The sequence below is a fragment of the Conger conger genome, chromosome 16 (genome assembly GCF_963514075.1).
Source record: "Conger conger chromosome 16, fConCon1.1, whole genome shotgun sequence".
Classification (NCBI taxonomy): domain Eukaryota; kingdom Metazoa; phylum Chordata; class Actinopteri; order Anguilliformes; family Congridae; genus Conger; species Conger conger.
The window spans coordinates 12,908,706-12,916,243 of NC_083775.1; positions in this window are offsets into that span (position 1 = coordinate 12,908,706).

Genomic DNA, 7,538 nt, shown 5'->3' on the forward strand with positions numbered 1-7,538 from the left:
TCGCTTCTAATAAGATATTCAAGCCTAGTCTTGAAAGCACTTAGAAATCACACTCAAAGTAATTAGCGTTTTTTACATGTACTTTTCAAGAAACATATAAACTCATGAACTGTAACTTCTTAACATTTTAATGGCATTCCTAAATATGCTTGGTATGTGCAGGGTGTTTATAACCTCACTGAACAAATAAATAACGTTTATAAATCGTAGTGATGCAGCATAAGCGGTGTCATATGCCCGTGTAGACTATCATAGTTGCAGTATTTCGTTGTTTAAGTAGCAACGTGTTTTCCCAAGTTTTCCAAGTAATAAGGACCATTCGGCCATTTCCTTACCTCTTTCATATTGATGCTACCATTAATAAAAAAGATCGACTTTTTTTTTCTTTTCTTTTTTTCCCTCATCGAGATTTACTATATTTAGCCGTAGACGATTTATATCCCAATGCGACGGAAATCAAAGCGAGGAAAATCATTGCAAATTAATCATCTAAAGAGCGATCTCAAACTACCTGAAATTCCACTTCTCTGTGAATCGCTTTGAATATCACTGAATATCTTTAATGTACATGCAGGTAGTCCGCTCCCTTTTTGAGGCGTGGCATAAAAAAGGGGGCGGGCTACCTGCATGTACATTAAAGATATTCAGTACATGTAACTTTAGATTTCTGGAAAAGGAAAGTTTGGCTCCAGATCAAGAAAATCTACAGAATATTCCTAGTTATTCTATGTTTATCTTATGAATCAGTATGATTATATCATGTCATTCTATGTATCAGTATCTGTACTAATTTGCACGAACACAACACTGAAGAAGTACACTGAAGTGTGATATTGTATAATTTTTTTATATATTCCCAGCATTGAAGTACACTGCACTGAATTGTATTATTTCTGTTTCTCCTTAAAACACTGGAAAGAATGTTTTCTTGAAGTAAAATGTTAAGGGGGGGTTAATTAAAAGTTTCTGAGATATGGATGAGAAGGTGTAAGACAATCGCGCTGTGTGTAAAAGCCAATCAGAAGCAAGAAAACAACTATGGCTTGACTGGAGAAGATGTAGCCATACCCGGACAGAGGCAGAGACCAAGGCCACGAAAATGAGATATAAGAAACTGTTTTGCAAAGTGTGTGTGCTCAGATTGCTTAGCTTATTCAGCTCTGCTCACGCTGTGTGTGTGTGTGTGTGTGTGTGTGTGTGTGTGTGTGTGTGTGCTTGCTGTTCTGTGCCCTGAAGATCACTGCTTTTTTGTACTTGGATTTCATCTGATGGAATTAAGGCCTATTATTCAACACTTTACTACAAGACTCCTGATTTTATAAATTGGATTGTTTATTGCTAATTGGACTGATAATTTGTTGGCCTGGGAACCCACAAAAAATTTGGGCACTGGGAGCAGGGTAGCGAAGAGGTCAGGACCCGTCCGACTGCAGAGGCGGCTGAACCAGGAAAGACTGACAGACCAAGGGTGGCCACCCGTCTACAAAACTGGCAAGGTAAGCAAACTTAAATAAATCGCACATAAATCCTTGCTGTGGTTAAATAGACAAAAAGGTTCTGTCAGCCTGTCTGTGGCCGGCGCTCTACGGAATCTCTGTGACCTCTCCTACCCAAAAGAACCTAAAGTAAAATAGAAACATAAGTGATTGAAAACAGGAGACTTGGAGGAAAGCTTTGGATAAAGATTGCATATAAAGGCATGTGCATGAGCAACACTTATTGCATGTAAAGCTTTTGCTTTGGATTTAGTGTGATTCACATTGATGATATTGTGTGATGTGGTGTGACAGGTGTTTACTTTGCTCAGGCGGTAAAGATCTATTTTTTTTTCTCACTAAGGGTGAAAAATACATAAGTCTGGAAGGCAACTGATGGCTTTGCTCAGGCGGTAAAAGTATTTTTCTGTTATCATCATCATCATCACTGTAAGGTTAAGGAGCGTTTAGAAGTGTAAAATAAGTGTTTGTTTTATGTAAATGTTGACCATGTGGCAAATGTTGAAATGTGATAAATGTGGGATGAATATCTAACATATGAAAACGCGACAGACTACTATTACGTGAGAAAAGAGTAATTGTGCAGTTAACTAAGGGTTAAGAGAGCTTTTTTGGAGAGAGGCAGTGTGTAGATCCAGTGACAGGATTAATAAAATATGTATGTATATATATCAGTGGAGGCTGCTCCATAGAGGTGGAGGAGGCCTGGCCTCCCCAATAATTTGAGAGAAGAGAGAGATTAAAAAAAACAATAAATATATTTATTTTATTTATTTATTTTAACAAAAAACATATTTTTTATTTTTTATATTCATATTATTTTAGTTTTGTTCATAAATCTAAATTTTCCCATGGCTAAAACCCAATATTGCAATTGTAAAGCAACAGGCCAGATTTCCCTATCAGTTTGTATTAAGGGAGGCCAGGCCTCCCCTAGGAAATTAGCTTTTCATAGAAGTCAATGTAATGCATTTTTTTTCATGCCAATATGTGATTGGCCAGATCACTGAAAATGGGTGGGCAACGGAGGCCTGGCCTCACCATGCATTGTGTCCAGGGCTGAAAGATTGACATTTTGTTCGTCCAATCACATGCTACTGGTTCATTTGGAATCAACTATCCTTTCCTTTCCTATTCAACACAGAAGCCATTTTGAGAATTCGCTAGTCACTTTTCAGTAAATTTAGAGAACACCCCTGGCTATCATCCCTGGAGTTTATAGCTCATTTGGCCAAACACTTTTGCTTAAAACTACCTCGGAAGTCGGCGAGATTCTAGCGCAATTTGAGATCTTGGGCTGGAGATATGCAGATTCCAGATACTAGGGAGTGAGAATGACATTCAATAGGTCATGTTAGACACCATTTGGGATTTATTGAACAGTTTTATTTTTAATGTAGTCCATTTCGTTTTATTACAAGTCAATTTAATAATCTTCCATATCAAATTACTGAATTGTTGCTCTTATTCACTCTAAATACAAATAGAGTGCTGCCCTCTAGTGGATAACGTTAACGTTAGATAAAGCCAACTGGAACCATATTTTTACATATTTTATATTAAATATATTGAATAAAACTACATATGATAAAGAAAGTGTTATCTTATCTTTTTTATATGCTAAACTTGATTAAATTGGTGATTACATGTTGAAGCTGTAGAAGAATGAAAAATGTAAGCTAAACAAAATTGTTTTTAACTACATAATTAAAATTCCTGCCTTTTACACATGTTCAGTTGGCATTTATATTACATCCAAATGTCATTTCTCAGCTTAATTATCAGGCAGGCTCATAGACTTACAGCAATGTCATTTCTTCAGGAAGGCACAAGGCTAAGCTCTGCACAATGAATTTCATCAGCCAGAACTTTCTGACTGTAGCTTACACTCCAAATAGTATGCCTTTGGCCAGCACAAAGACAGATAAGAGAACAGGGAACATTCCATCGCGAGTGAAGTGAGCAAGCGGAAAAAAATGGCCTCCTCAATTCTGGAAGTCACCAGCCTCCACTGATATATATGTATATCTTTATTTTATTTTATTTAGACCACTGACAAATATCAGAAATTTGGGGTTTTAATTTCAGTGGTCGCAGAGTGGCCGTGTATAAATTGGGAAGGCATAATAATACATAATTGGACTGTGGAAAAAGTGGGAGATACATTAGTGGAGCTAATAGGAAATCTTGAATTGCATTACGTAATAATACAGATTAAAGAATACATCTAGAGTACACGCAGTTGTCAGCATGGCAACCAAACAGGGGTCAGCTGCTGAGATATTATGGAAAAAGTTCCCCGCATTTAAAAAAGATATTGAACACATATCAGAAAAATGGGAGAGCAGAACAAAGAAATTGGTAACGGTGTGGCCAAAAGGTGGTACATTTGAAATGAAATGGAAGGAGTAGTGAAAAATAGCTGTGGAGACCACCCCTAAGGGAGGAGCCAGGAACTTCCCGAGGGAGGGAGGGAGAAAGAGAAGATACCCAAACTAAAATGCATAAATTACAGAGTGATGACAAAGTGGATGAGAAAGAAAAGAAAATAAGCTGGGAGTACCCAGCTGTCCCAAGAGGAAGATTATGAGAAAAGCATAATTTACCCATCCTCAAGTGAAGATCAGGAAAGCGCCCATCCGAGGCGTAACCAGAGATCTAAGAAAGGACCAGAAAGATACTCTATGCTTCCGGTTCATCTGAAAAATGGAAGAGCCCAATATGTCCCTTGGGGGGGGCAAGACCTCCAAGGCCTGCTGTCAGCCCTGCCCGATATTAACGAGGGAGCAGGTCATTGGATACGAGTTGTAGAGGAAGAAACTTGTGGAAGGATGCTGGCGTTGGGGGACATCAAAGCCCTTCTGACCAGGGTGATGGGTGCAGAAAGAATGGCTGAACTGTTGAACAGAGCCAATCTCCTGAGGGTAGCTGACAACCCCTTGGCAGACGGAGTGGACAATCACGGAAACGTGCTGTGGGCAGCCCTGAGAGAGACTTTTCCATTCAGCCTGGATCCTAAAGCACTGAAGGGGGAGCCACGGGGGGACACTGCATATATCTGGAGAAGCAGCTCAAAAGATGGCGCACAATGACAGAAAGGGAGATTACACAAGACTCCATCATGCTGACCATGTTTTGCTCTGCCATTATGGAAGCCATGCCCCCTCCTGTGAAATCCAGAGTTCACTGAACATGAGCGTGAGTTCACTGAACATGTGGTCCACGTGGTGGAGAAGTACTGCAAAGAGGAAAAGAAAAAAGTGTAAAAATTAATGGAAATTGAGTGCCCATGATGATAGACACTGGAGCCACATGCACATGCATAAGATCACAACATGCTGATGACCTACCTATGTCAGGAAAATATGTTAAAACAGTAGGGTTCTTGGGGAAAGCACAACTGACACCAATGACAGCTCCAGTGTCTGTCCAAATAGGAGACAAAGTGACGAACATTACGTTGCTGGTGACGCACAATGCACCAGTGAATTTGTTAGGTAGGGATGCAATACTTGCATTAGGTTTAAGGCTGGAGTGTACAGAGAGAGGGATAGACCTAACAAATGTAAATAGGCAAATGCTAGTGTTGAATCAAAGTGATGCTAATATCTATTGGCTAGGAGATTTAGCAGGCTCACAAATAGAAAAAACATAGGCAAATATGTTGAGGCACAAATACCAGAAGCCTACTGGTCCCAATCAGAAATGCATTGTACTATGAGATTTGATCCAGAGCAAAACAAGAAGAGAGAAGAAAAATGGCTCAAAGAAGCAAAGGGCCCACAACAGGTGAGGTCCAATGCGTTGATAATAGGGCCCGAAGGAGCTGCCCTTGTGGTGCACAAAACAGACTGGATAAAAAAGTGGCACCAGGAGCATCTCCTCATGTCACACTCAAGACCAATCCAGGATACCAGTCAAAGGATTTGGGTCCAATGACCAAAAGAGCAGAGACTACAGAATTCCTGAAAACAGACAATCTGAGAATCTGGCCGTCCAAAGATGGAAGCATGATAAAAATATACACAGACACAGAAATGACAGGAACACCAAAAGAAGTGCAAATCAAAAATCAGGAAAACAGAGAAAGTAAAGACTATTACAATGCAAAGCTGCAGAAAGTGATGAACTTAAGTGCAGGAAAGACAAAGACAGAGGATAGGGACCTATCCTCAGTACCAGAAGTGCTCTGGTCACAGCATGACACTGATGTAGGAAGGGTAAAGTCAGCTAACCCAATTGTAGTGAAATTAAGAAAGGGCTGCAAAGGGCGACTGCCATATCCATTGAAAGACCGACAATTGAGGCACTGTTGGAGGCAGGGGTATTAAGACAAACAAAGAGCAATTGTAATACTCCATTGTTGCCGGAGTTAAAAGCAGAAAAAACAAAATGGAGATTAGTACATGATTTGAGGGCAGTCAATGAGGTAGTGGAGGATTTTGGGGCAGAAGTGCCTAACACGTTATTAACAAATATACCAGCCCAAGCAGAATATTTCTCTTTGATTGACTTGTGCTCAGTCTTTTTCAGTGTACCCCTGGACCCCAAGAGTCAGGAACTATTTGCATTCCAGTATGGAGGTAAGCAATACATTTACACTAGAATGCCACAGGGATTTAAACACTCACCACATGTGTTTAATCAGGTGTTAAAAGACGATTTGGATGGCTTAGAAGCTGAAAATACAATCTTACAATATGTAGATGATTTGCTAGTTGTTGTTCTGAAACCAAAGAACAATGTGAGAGGGACACAATTAAGTTGTTAAAGTAATTGGCAGAAGGGGGGCACAAGGTGTCCAAACAAAAATTGCAATATTGTCAACCAAAAGTAGAGTGTCTGGGTGTAGGGAGATCTTAAAAGGTAAAAAGGGAATAGCGAAACACCAAATAGAAGCAATAGTCAAAGTGCCCAAACCACAAACAGTAGGGCAGATTGATGACCTTCTTAGGAATGACGGGCTTTAGCTCAGATTGGATAGAGAGCTATGCAGAAAAAATAGCGCCACTCAGAAAAATAATGAAAGAAGCAGGGCACACAGAGTTGAACAATGTTTTAAAATGGGATGAAGATGCTACAGTGGCATTTGAAGGGATAAAAAAGGAGCTGGTGATGGCATCGGCCCTAGCTCTACCAAATTATGAGAAAGAGTTACATTTGTATGTGTCAAATAGGGAAAATGGATTTGCAGCAGCGATATTGTTACAGGAAACATGTAAGGGGAGAAAGAAGCAACCAATTGTTTATTATAGCACTAAATTGGACGACGTGGCACAAGGGTACCCACCATGCTACCAGGGGTTGGCAGCAGCATACTATGCATATGAAAAGGCAACTACAATAACTATGGGTTATCCTGTAACAATATACACACATCACAAGATAAGTGAACTAATTGAGCAGGGAATGTTTGTATTGACACTAGCAAGAATAAGCAATTATCGACTGTTGTTGACGTACCCAGACATTACCATAAATTAATGCACTACAAACAATATAGCAGATTCCATGCCACTGCCACATGAGGGAGAGCCCCATGATTGTGTTGCTGAGTCAAAAGAGTTCTCCAAATTGAGAAAAGACTTGAAGTCTGAACCATTGGAAATGAGTGCAACCATGCAGGGTACGCAGTGGTAGAAAAAGTAGGCAACAGAATTGGCAAATAGGTGTGAACAGCCATGTTCAGCACAGCTGGGAGAATTGAAAGCACTAACACAGGCATGTGAGGCAGCAGAAGGCCAGCAGGTAGACATATATACTGATTCAGCATATGCGCATGGAGTGTGTCATTTGTTTGGAGCAGTATGGAAGCAGAGAGGATTTAAGAAAAGCTATGGAGAACCAATTCAACATAAAGAGCAGATATTGGATTTAATAATGGCAATGCAATGCAAAAAGGGAAATGACATGGTAACTGTGGGAAACAAAGCAGCAGATGAGTTGGCTAAACAGGCCTCAGGATGTTCAGCTATGGTAATAGCCCCACAGATAACGGTTGTGGCCCAGCCAGAATTGGATGACATAAAGGAAATGCAAAGA